Here is a 13,532-nt window from a genome sequence, read left to right as displayed (position 1 = left end):
GTTAAAGTTGTGCCAAAATCTAATCATCTAACAGCAGGAACAATGGAGTTTCAGTGCCTAGGACTGTTATCACTTTTTAACTTAACTGTATAGAGAAGTCCAACAATCTGCTAGTGAGAACACAAACTCCTGGATAGGTCTATTTACCCTGACTAGCAGAGCTGAGCAGTCTGAACTGAGCTCTGTGGTGCAGCCACAGAACTGCTAACCAGCTACTTCCTAAAAGCACTCTAAGTTTCTCTTGTGTAGATAAGATATGCCCTTGTCTTGTTGAAAACACTGTACAGTATCAGAAAGGAAACTGCAAAGACACTGTGGCATGAGTGCCCCATGACATCCTGCAATCTGTACCCACAACCTCTTAAATGTAAAAGGCCAAGAGTTATGCTGTTTTACCTGACAGGAAAGACACTGGAAGTCTTTCTGCAGTAGATTATGTTAAGTACCCTTGATTCCAGACAAGATCAGGCTCTCTGCAGAGTTTTAGCCACTTATGTATTCTGCGATCGTACAAGAGTGGCACCGTAACAGAGCAGTCCTATGGAGATTGCCAAACACTTCAAATAGCTGCACTTTGTTACACAGTGGTGCAGAGTTAGAATTGTGGGCACCTGGATGAACTACCTAAGTGGTCTTTTTGCAAGACTGACATACAACAAAGGTTGTAAAAATCAGTAATCATCCCAGAGCTCTCTTTGGCCAAAATATTAGTAGTAATAAGCATGGGTTAATAAGTTATGCAGACTGTGCCCTGTTATAAACTATGGTCAGCACCAGACACTGGAACGAAGAGGTCTGAGAAACTCTGTTACAGACAGGGGGGAATAACTTCTCCAATAGGAAATTTCATTCCATTCTCAGGCAATTATCAGTTGACTCACATTCTAAAGCAACAATCTTTATATCTACCCTAAAAAACATACCACTGGGGATTATTATGTTTGTAGAACAGCCAAGTGGCTTTTGAATTTTCTCCAAGTCTTGGCCTCACTACATCTTTTGGCAAATAGTTTCCTAGGCTGAATATCTTTTCCCTTTCTAATTTATGCCGCAATTTCAGTATCTCTGAATTCTCTCCCCCATGGCAAGTTCCTTGATTAGGAAATAGGACCACACAGTTTACTTTCACTCAGCTATTCCTATCTCTACCATCTCCCTAGTATTGTTTTCTTGCCTAAGAATTGATGACATTTTCCAAACTCTAAAAGGAAGCTATTTCAATAATACATACTTGTTGGGATATGTCACATACTCCCTGTAGCTCTACATCAAGAAGATTTGAAATTAAGCACCACCTGTGTGGATGTCTCTAAATTTGTAATAATTTAGAAAGAATTTGAGTTTTTAAGCCAGGGGTTGGGGGTTTTCTTTTTTATATAAAATTAGCAATCTTGCATTGAAGTTCAAAGAGATGTGGGTTTTGGTCTTATTTTCATTGTCTGGTCAACAATAATTGAAAAAATAACAATAATTAACACCTAAAATAACTAAAAGAGAAACTATCAAAATCAGTCATAATAGAATGTTGTCTCTGTCCACATGAATATACTACACAATGTTGATCTTTGAATGTTAATCTGAAAAGGAAAATAAAGAGAATCCTTTTCAAAAAAATTACAATTATACATTCTGCCTAAGAAAAAAACGAACAAAACAGGACATTAGCCTTGCTCTTTTGTTTTCTTCTCTGCAGGCCTGATGACAGCAAGAGCACAGTCTGCAATCCCTCCTTGGATATAAACTTGGAAGAATTTGCTGACACACAGAAGTAACCTCAAACAGGTCCTCCACAAGATGTATTTTGTACTGTTCTATTCTTACAAGCACCACTTTGAATGGCTATTTCAGAACAATTTCTCCAGGTAGAGAAGTTTTTAAAAGTAATTTTATTTCCTTTTATCTTTCAGTGTTAAGAGTAAAACAGCATAGAATCCATGAGATGCAATCACAAATAGCTACTGTTCAGACAGCACACTGCTAGGGAATTTAACATGATAGGCTAAAATTTATCTTCTGGATCTAAATCTGGTTGCTGAGAAGTTCAGCTTTAGATCCTTTTCACTGCATAGCATAGTTTCCTGCAGCAGACCAGTTTTTAGATTAAGGCATTCATGAGGATCAGAATCTGGTCTTCAGTGAATGTTGTTTATAGAGTCGGAAATACGTACATGACTCCTCAGCAGAGAGCAATGAAAAGGAGAGGAGGCCCCTGGCAGACAGTAAGAACCTCTTGGACAATCGGATTTAGGCCTTGCGGCTGTAGGCTTTAACCTATCCTGCTATAGGCGTCCAAAGTGTCAGACATCACACTGAAAACTATGCCTCAAACAACAAAAAAGGATATATTCAAGGAAAACAAACCCCATGTATCTAGGACAAAATGGGAGAGAGGACAGCATAGCAAAGATAAATGCACTGTCCTATTGCTGCTGCTGGAGGGGAATAAACATCCCTTTAAATTCAGGCAAAAATAAAGAGACTTGCATCTCTTTTAGTTCATATCATCATAAAATGAACAGAGCTATACAGAGAACTCAAAGAATTAGTGTATAGTGGTTTTATAGTCTTCTGTCAGTAAAAAATTCCTGTTCAAAATGCTGACAGCTCATATTACTAGTAGTCTCTTCAGCATTTTTTTTGGGACATATATTTGAAACCTTCTGAAAATAGGAAAACTTTCTGTCATGTTTCATTCGTGTTTTTGCAGGTAGAAAATACAGAAAAGTCCAGATACCAGTGAAAATTTCATGGTGATAAAAATACATCAAACTGGAAGGAACTAAATATTTTCACAGAGTTGTAATTTTCAATATGTAAAAGAGTTTGGGTGTTTTTTATTGTTTAAGCACAGATGAAGTGCTGATTTGAAATCTAAAATTGTGGAAAGCTTAGTATAGAGATTGAGAATGTTTGGAGATTCTATGACCCATGACAACACTATGGTTGTTTTAAAATAGGTATTTACATTGCTAGATTAATGGCCACTGGTTTTACATTGCTTTACCTATTTCTCTCTGCAATGCTTTGGCATGCAGAATATGCATGGACCTGAGGTTAAATTGAATCAATATGCCATATATGTGCAGGGATTGGTAAGATTTCATTCCAGATTACCACATATTTCAGAAAAGTTCTACAGACCTCAGAGCACTACAAAAGTCACAGCTTCCACCCTCTGCATTAAGCGTTAGATCAGGATAAGCATGAGGCCAGTGGCATTTTCTTTACAAACTTCACACACACTCTCTCCCACAGAAAGGGTGGCAGCAGTACTACTGCTTATTAGGTGCCAGAAGCACAGAGTTCAAACAGACTAATCACTGAAATATACCAATAACTCAACGGGATCTTGCTGTGCTCTGTGCTACTGATAGCCATAACAGGCAGTTTACACTACTTTGTTTACAGTTACAAGAAAGGCCACAACAAACAATATCAGTTTTATGGACTAATTGTTAAACTGTTAACATGACCATCATCAACATTTTCTGTAGGCTGCTAGGCAACATTGTCATCAAAATCCACGTGGAACACACATGCAGTGCTATAGATTACCTAGCATGACCTCCCAAACTCCTGTGAGGCACAGGAAGCACTGATGGAAACACAGTATTCGACTTTTTCGATGTTATATGTGAATGGGAAGGTAAGAAGAACTGCATAGATGTAGAAGATATTGTGCTGCACCAAGCAGTGTTGAAGAAGCTCTGACCTCATCAGCTAAAATGTGTATCTGCATGTGGATCACTGAAAAAAAATTGATCATGTTTACAACTTGTGTTTCTCTACAAATTACTACTTTGTTTGCCATCAATCAGGCTTTCCCATCTTTGTCAATAATTCATTTTATAGGAAAGTAGGGAAGTCTTTGTCATGGAGGCAGCAGACTGCCAACAGCGCAGCATCTCTGGCCTATAAAAATCACTGCAAATTAGTGATAGTTTCAAGATTGTTGATGTATTGGCTTTTAATCCTGGCAGGAGGAGAAAATGGGTCATCCTTTTCACATTGTTCTACAGAGAGTAAATTCTGGTCAAATAACATGAGTTTGTTAGTTTCAGCTGATAATTTCTACCCTTTTCCCAAACTGTCAAATCAATCAGCTGAGAAATGCAGTGCTAAGGGTAGAAGAGAATAATGTAATAAGGGAAAAAATATTGCAATATATTTTTATACAGGTCAATAAAACAAGGAAAAAAGTCATTGAATACTGTTGAATAAAAGTTAAAGAAAATATGTTCATTCCCATGTGGTATTTGAAATCTATACCAGAGACATCATGTGTTTTATGAATAAATTGCATATGAATTGAAGTGTTTCTTACAAAAGGAATTTTTCAAAGATAACTGTTAAATATCAATTTTAAAAATACAACACAAAACATTAAATAAACTATTTAATTGCCCAACTCTTCATCTAGAGCAGCTATTTCAACTTCAGGCATATGACACAAAGAAATTTATGTCTCAATTTGTGTCATTGCTTTAATAACAGAAAGAAGAAATCTGAAGAATAGACTGCTAATCCTGAGGAACTGGTAAAGCAGCCAGGTGAAAAAATCTGCCAGCCTTGGTCACAGACACAGCACTTTGCTTTTCCTCCCCCTTTATAAATATTCAGAAATTATCTGAAATTAAAAGCCTAAATTATTCCCAAATTTTAAAATAGAGAGATTGACATTTTCCTGATGCTGCTTTTCCTGCATTCTCTGAAGTAATCAGAAGTCAGCTTAATCAGCAACATTAAAGAAAGCAGCTCCTGAGCTGCTCTTTGTGGTCTCACGCCACAGCATGCAGCACTGGAAGTGGCAGCATAGAACCGGAGCATAACAGCTCCCAGCCCAAGTTTATAGCCTAGATATAGCCTCTACCTGCAAGATGCTTCCTTTGCTACCAACTCACAGATTAGTTGGCTTGGAGTTGCCTCAGATGTCCAAGGACTTCTATACAGTAACTTTACTGGGTTTTTTCATCTGTAGTTCTGTGCTGTAAAGGAACTGGCATCCCAGTGTAGCTAGCCAAGAACTGTGCCTAGTGCAGCACTAGAAAGATCAAGGATCTGCTGGGTGCCAGGCCTGGCTTCAGTCTAAATAAGCAGTGTCCAGACTGTTGTTTAAATAAAAGAATGTACGCACTCCTGCATTAGATATTCACATTGTGCTAGCCCAGAACATAGCAAGAGGATGTTTAATTACTTTTGGGGAGAACAAAAAAATCTGTTAGCATATTTATCATTACACTTTAAATAAGATTGAATACTCATTAAACACGCATAGAGGAATGTAAATGAAATTAAATTCTCACAGGCAATTCTCAAACACAGGCCTTCACCACTTCAACCAAAGCCTTTTGCCACAGTGGTATGTTGAGATTAAATGTACATGTAAATTCATGCTTTTCCACTGCCTCTGCAAAATAGCAATTATATTTGCAGAGCAGTTAGTATTTACTTCTCCTTCTGCTCCTGCTGCCTCCTTTTCATCCCTGCAAATCAGATGGTATAAACAGGCTACATTCTCTTTCCAGTCCAGCTCTCTACAGTCTTTGCTAACTACTTACTTTAGTACCAGCTACTTAAAGCATAAGATATTTAATAAAATCATTAATTTTTCCATTTTGTGATTTATATTCCATTCAGATTACCATAGGTTGACTCAAGGACCCATGTTCCTTCTGTGTACTCATCCATGAAGTCCTGTGTTAAGAGGAACAAAAAAGTTATACAAATATTGTAATTAGAAGTAAATATTTTCTGAGACTAGCACCATGTATCAACAAAATAAAACAGGCTGCTGTTTTATTTGTAAAATCTATGTTGTTATAATTATTATGTATATAGCTTCATTGGTAGATGGGATACTTACAACATAAATACAGATCAGTTCAGTTTTCTTGTGGTTTGAGTTGTCAGGGCAGTTGGCACAACAAGTGCAACAGGCAGTTTCAACCCCCAGCTTATGCAAAAGTAAGAAGTTTCCTTACTAAATATTCCTTCCTGTGCTAAATTCACATTGAAACTCTACAGTTTATACTTACTAGGATTAGCATACTCTTTGAATCTGCTGTGTTCATCACTAGGAGTTTGGCTAGAGAAAAATGACTAAAATCTTAGATTTTTTTCACAATTTTGGCTAACTCCATCAAGAATGTTGAAGAAGTAATCCTAGCCCTGAAACAATCACATTATCAGGTATGACAGATAGAAATTATGTTTCTTTTGCTCAGTTTGCGTCACTTATGTCAGAAGATTGGTCGGTTTATCTCTATAAATTATAACAAATATAATGCCTATAAATTACAGGAAATTATGAACAGCCTTGCATTTCATAACACACAATATTCGTTTAGTTCACAACTCTTTCTACAGAAAAGTGCATGGGAAGACAGTGGTTAATGGGTCAGGGAAGGTGGAAAAGTACCATATTGGTGCTGCTGTTGTAAAGGATTACTTTACTATGACACACTTCATTATTCATGTTGATGTCAGTTTGGCAGAGGAAACTGTCAAATGTGGAAATCTGACCTAAAAAGCAAAGACAAAATATGAAGTAATGTAGTACTTAAAGTAATGAAGTACTTAAAATATGAATATACTTAATCAATAGCTGTATTTTAGTGTAAAAAAAAATAAAGCATTTAAGGAATAAAATTATTAATATATTCTCAGCATTACTATTGGAGAATGTTAATTTGTAAATCAGCATCATTCCAAAAGACGCAGACTGTTAAAAAGCAGAAGCATGTACTGGACAGAACATGAAAATCATCTGTATCTTCACAGACAATATGATGTTACAGTAGATTTGACCTCAGAAATATTGCTTTATTAGTACAATGTCTTTTATAAAACTCCCAGCAATGTTTACTAAAAGTCTTTGAAATTCCTCATTCTATTATTTCTAAGTATCAAGTATAATAAATATCAGCTTGTTTGCCATAGCAGGAAGATTAACAGTCAGTAGCAAGCAGGCAAATTAATTAATATTCTGATCATGTAGTGAATGTTTATTTCAAGCTTGAGCCACTAAAATGTACAAATTAGACACAATTTTTAAAATTGCTTCAAATATTCCGATGAACAAAACAGGTGCAAAGTAGTCTGAGGTGAAAACTTTGAAAGAGACTGAAGCATTTGAATACTGAACAGTGTTCGGCCCTTCATTGTTTACCACAAGAGCGGCCCACAGTTCCCCGGTAAGCAAAATGACAAGGTATCCTTAAATACCTGTTCTAATCAGGCATAGAAGCTTGTCAAAGTCACTAACATGAAATATTGAGAAGGTCAGGTGTTAAACTTCGTACTCCTAAAGGACTTCGACAACTTTCCACAAAAATTACAAAGAAGTGTTTCTGGTTTCTTGAACATAAAGAGATCTGAAACTTCACTTCAAGGTAGTTGCCCTCAGCAGCCTTTCTCCCAAAACTCTGCCAGTAGCTTCCCTCTCTGTGCCAGTAATTCAGCTAACCAAGAAAAGCCGGACTGTTGGCTATCAATTCAACACCAGATATGCATCTACCACAAGTTTCTCTACTGGCTTCTGTACCTACTGAGGAAGGACAACTTTCCTTCTTCTTTCTAAGAACGATTTTGTCCTTCTCTTGCAGAAGGGACTGTCAAGTACTAGTATGGACTGGATAAGAAAAAGCACTTCATAATAATATGTAGCTCAGTGTAGCAAGGTCCACTAGTTTGGACTGTGTATAATTCTCCACACCTAATAACTCTGGAGCTGTCCATAAGTAGAGAAGTTTGGCAAGGCATGACAGAGAATAGAAAATACTATTTCCAGTCTGTGAAGGGATAATATGCTTGTTATATTATCTGACTGGCAGAAAGAGAAAGAAACCATGCTGGCCAGCATCCAGGAATGTCTATGCCAGTACATCACAGATGCTTTCACAATTCAGCATGGAATGCTGTGCATAGCATTTAAATACCAAATTTAGCAGAGAAAGATTGTTTAACTCATGGTCTTGATCTGCACTGATCCAATTCTACTTTAAACACTAGCAAACCAGAGAAGCGAATAAGACTGTGTGGTAGGCAAACAAACCAAGTGATTTCTGAGGAACCCTAGCAAGTTCAGATGAAGGAGAAGACAAAGGATGTGCATTCAGATCAGAGAAGTGGGATCTCTTTGTTGGTAAACTACAAAAACTAAAGAATAAAACACCTAAGTAAGAAACAGTTGAAATGACAAGGAAAACACCAGATAAAGAAACACAGAAGAGGTAGGGTGACAGCCATGCTTCTTGGGTCATTCTACACAGTAACAGGACATCTTGTATTTAATGACCAGGTCCTTCTTAGAATAATAATAACAATTAAAGACTCCAAAAAACAAATTAAAAGAAAAACACAAAAAAGCCCTCACAGAAAAAAACTCCCAAAACCACAGAGGGATTTCTCATATGTCACAGTAACTGCCTAATTTCCCCCAATGTTTAATACTGACATTTACCTAATTGGTACTGAGAGATAGGGAATTAACTATATTTTCAGTACAATAAATCAGAGTCAGACTACAGAAATGTATGTTTGTTCTTAGTGGCCTCACACTTGAACACCTGCAAATGCTGTGCAGCTCTGACATAAAAAGACAATTATTTTCTAATTTTAAACCAGATTTTTCAAATCGTCTGAATAATATAACATTGCTTCAGCAGAAAATAAAAAGGAAGTGGAGCCTAGTTTAAATAGGCTAACTTCCATGTAACTTGTGTTTTGGTATCAGAAAGACCAAAATATCCCAGGGAGCTTTGAAGAGAGAGTCAGAAGACCTACCACAGGAACCAGCACAGAAAGGAAAGAATATTTATCAGGAATTTGCACCTGAGTGAGAATTTGTATTATCAGACAAAACTTCACACTGGGAATTTAGGCAACTATTGTCTTCATGAGTTGAGAAACTCTCCACATCACTTTTTCATTCTGGGGAAAACAAAAGCAAGGAGAGCCCAAAATTAGGAGGATTAGTAAAACTAGGAGCATTCATGAAACAGGTCAAGTACAAGCAGCTATCATCACTCTCTATAACTCAAAAAAGGCAAGTGTCAAGCACCTCACAGAGATGGCAAGTTTTATGGTAGCTCTCTCAGATTTTTAAAAGCCAGCCTTTGAATCTTTGCTCCAGAACTCACCCACAGCATATTCAAGCTATGCTATTGGCAAGGGAGTGGGAAAGCACATTCTTTGAAGTGTGCTCCCAGGTGGTATGCATGAATGAAAATTCACACTTCAGAGAACATATTTAGAGCTTTCCATTTGTTGCAAATTTAAACATTGCATGAAAACACTGTAGATCTGGAATGGAAGATTTCAGAGTTAGTGGCAGAGCCAGTAATTTTACATAGACGGGCAGTCTAGGTGTGATCACCACTGTGCATTCCAAGCAGCTCACGTACAGGCCAAATCCATCCAGAAGCCATATAGCTATGCTATAAGAAAGTGGTCATTGTCAGGGTGTTCCTGGGATGACAGCTACAAGGGCCACATACATTTGCTTTGGCAGACCTGGAGCAAAAGCAATGTGAGCTCAGGCCCACCTGCTTCTGCCCATGAAGACATTTTCTTATGTGTGATGTCTCTGGACTTGATCATGCTTTTTATTTAGGTTAAGGGTTCATTGATTTTATTGGTGTCAGAGCAGGACGTATCACCACTTTGCTGTGCCTTGTTACCCAGGTCTGTGGGTGTGTTACCCTATGTTCCTTTCTTTGATAATGCCATCAGCCCCTGCACCTTGGTCCAACAACAATTTCTCTTTCTTTCCCATATCATGCCCTCTGCACAGAATGCCTCTCTTGAGTCATTCTGCAAGTTCATTGTCCTGAATTCTCTTAAGTCCATTCCCAAGAAATACTTCTTTCACAATATACTAATAATCCTAGCAAATAGGACATACACACTAATTAGAATAAAACAACAAACAAACAAGCCATCTGAACTGCATTATACCAAGCACTATCCCTTGGCAAGTGACCACATAATCTTATTGTTGCTCCTTCTGTCATTCCTCACCTCCCTACTACCCAACAATTATTCTGTGTCTATAATTAGTTCACACTGCTGCAACAAGAGATACTAACTCACCACCTTAGGCCTGTCTGAACATTTCCTGAAATCAGAAGAGTTTTGCAGGGGACAGCAGCCACTGGTGGCAAATGTTTGGAAATCCCCTCAGGAGAACGGATCTTATGCCCTTTCTCTTCAGAAATGATATCTCTGATAGCAAACACATCTTTGCTTTCTCTTTTCTGCATTTCTCCTGGTATCAGTGGAACTGTTAAAGGTAACCCAGATGAGAATGTTTTACCCATAATAAGCAACTAATGTAATAAGGTGTGTATATTTCATTTATATTAAATAATGAATTCACATACCTTTTTTTTTTGAGAAGCATTCATCATAGACAGAGATTCCTTCTTAAAATGAAACCAGTTAGTCAAATTCAGCAAAAATTATAAAATTTATTTACATTTCTACATTTCTTATGGCTTCATTCAGAAAATAAGTAAATTCTGTACTGCAATTTGCTGTGCAGTACCTTTTGGTACTGTTTGGAATACTACAAGGTTTCTTCTAAATTGAACTTAATACTCATGTTAAGATTTAATCACCCCAAGAAAATATAAGTAGAGTTATTTTACTTGTTCTGAGAGCCTGCTATAATCTTACTTTCGAAGCATTCTTGAAAGCATGTGATTTAAAGGACTTAGAGTTTTATGGTTGGTTTACATCTGTTCACTAGTAGAAAACATTGGATTCTTTCTAGTGAATTCAGAAAGCCTTTTATAAGCCTTATTGAAATTACAAATACGAAAATGGTCTTTTTAAGGGTATAGAAGACAGAATTAATTTTTAAAAATTATCTAAAGACCTTTTAAGTGTTAGACAATGCACTGATTATATTGTCCTCTATTTTCTAGTTCTAAAGAGTCCAAATTAGCTAAAAACAACAATTACAAACATTTACTATTGAACATAACTAGAATTGTAATGTCCAGGACTCAACCACAGGAAATCACAGAATAACAGGATATGCTGCATTGGAAAGGACCTACAAGGGAGATCGAGTACAAGTCCTGGCCCTGCACAGCACCATCCCCAAAAGCCACACCATGTGCCAAGGAGTATTGTCCAAAGGTTATTCGTACACCATAAACTGGATACACAATTACAGGATCACTCTTTGTTTTCGCAACACTCTGGTTTCAATAAGTCTATAGCATAAACCCATTGTTTGTAGAAAGAATCAGAGTTAAGGAGAAAATTCCATGTCTGTCTATAGGATCCTTCCATGGCTTTGGTTGTTTTTTTCTTTTCCTTGCCCAAAATCAAGATCATCACTAGTTGCAAGCTTCCTCCTCTCCAGGTTCCTACTTTGAGACACCAAGACCTGACCTGGAGAAATGCTGAGCATTCCTCCTGAGGAGGAGGAATTGGTACCAGTAAAAACTCTGAGTGCTTGAGAAACACTGGAGAAAGGCATCTTAAGCTGGCAAACAGATTTCCCCTGTGTGCTGTCTTACTTTTGTAAAATGGACATATTAATGCTGTTTATCTGACAGCCATATTCCATATAACATCCAATGTGTTACTATCCAGGAATAATTAGAAGTGGGAAGCCCTGCAGAAGAACACCTAAATACAAAAGAGATACCCCATTGGGATCTACAGTACTTCAGGTATGAGTCAGATGGATACAACATTTAAGAGGGGGAACCAGACTGTAAATCACAGAGATGATGCTACAGGCTCTAATTTTGGTGAAGATCCCTATTTCATTTTAAGTTGTTACCCTTTTCAGATAACATTTCCAATTTCCATACACCTCTCTGAAAAGTGATTATATCACCAGCTGCCTGTCTGCTCAAAATGCTTACGATTGTTTGAGCTCAGTACAGTACCTGCACTTTCTCTCTTCATTTTGGTCTGTCTCATTGAAGAATGGAACTTTCTACTGCACTTCTACACCTGAAACTATATGAAAAGGTAAACCTGAGACAAAAGAAGTAATCTATTAAGAAGACACTAATTTCACTGGTTGTAGACAAATTAGAAAACAGAAGTTTACTTTGTAATTATGCAGATTATGGGCAATAAAATGAAAACAGTAATGACCAAAAAGGCATAAAATAAACCATAGTAAAGCACTAGTACATGGGAAACTCTTTATATTGCAAATAGTAATCCAGAAGAGGTACAGCATACAAAAGTCACAAATCACCATCACTACTGGAAGTTTAGGCTCAGAAAATCAGTTGTTGGTTCTAAAAAGGCCACCCATATATCACACATCTCAGGCAACAACTGCCATATCCCTGGTGACCCACCCCAAATACCCCACATAATCCCTGACCACTCAGGAGCAACTTCATGGAAACAGTGTGTTTTAGCTGCCATGCCTGCTGTTTAGTCATTAGACTTCCTTGTGAAGACTTCCAGCAAGGATACCAATTAATGCAAATGGCTTGTAATTAACAGTGATGATTTTTGTAACGTGGATACCTTCTCAGTAAGAACAGGAATGAGCCACCAACTCATTTCACATGAGGCAACCATCAGGAGGTAAAGATTTGCAGTTAATAAAGGCCCATGTGAGAACGAAACCAGTGACTCAGAAGACTAATGCATTGTCTTGCAATACTGGTCCCCAGTGCTGGCACCACTAATCTAACTGGATCAGATCATTGTTAATCCTTTGTTTTACTGAGAATGTGAAAATTCTCTTAACACTTACTTCATATTTGATTTCCTCAGAGATGTGGGTTGTGTGTAATAAGTGTGCTGCCTCCTGACAGAGCACCTTCTCCATTACTTGGAAGGAATTCACTCTCTCAGCATGCCTTTTGTTTTCACCTGTCCAGCTCCACTCCTGTCTCCTCCTGCGAGTATGATGCCTGCTTTGACTGCCTCCACTTTCACACTGCTAATCTTCCATTTGACCTACTTTGGCATTGCTCTCTTGGCTCTCCTGGCAACAGATGTGTAAAGGCTGCTGATATGTAAGTTCAAGTATCTCCCTTTTCTACTGAGCTCTGTTTAATGTTGCTAGATTTTATTTTTTCTGTGATTTTGAATTTCTGCACTCGATTAATTTCCTATTGTGTATTGATTCCTGTTACTGTCTTTTCTCTAGTCACAACACTCAGTATTTCACTCTGGTTCATACCTGCTTTTACCACTAACAGAGCACACTGGCCATCTTTGACATCTCACATCCCCTCAAACATCTTTCTTTAATGTAACTCATGAGATAACACTGGAGCTTACTCCCCTGCTCCAAAAATATGAGCTCCCACTTAGTCCTCTTTTATTGACTCATAATGGATCAATTATCATGGATCAAGAGTCCTCTACAGCTTCTAATTGCTATTATTTTCTACCTCGAAGACCATTCCTTTCCCATCCCCAGGTTAGCGATGGACCTTTTCTGTGTGGCAAGGGTGAGTGAAAGGGAAGCTCCCCGCTGCAGGTACTGCTGCCAGGGCACCTGCGACCTGCCCTGGCCCTGCACGGGCCGGCTCCCG

Source organism: Geospiza fortis, unplaced genomic scaffold, assembly GCF_000277835.1.
Source record: "Geospiza fortis unplaced genomic scaffold, GeoFor_1.0 scaffold443, whole genome shotgun sequence".
NCBI classification, from domain to species: Eukaryota; Metazoa; Chordata; class Aves; order Passeriformes; family Thraupidae; genus Geospiza; species Geospiza fortis.
The sequence above is the reverse complement of the archived record's forward strand: the minus strand, read 5'-3'. Positions refer to the sequence as shown.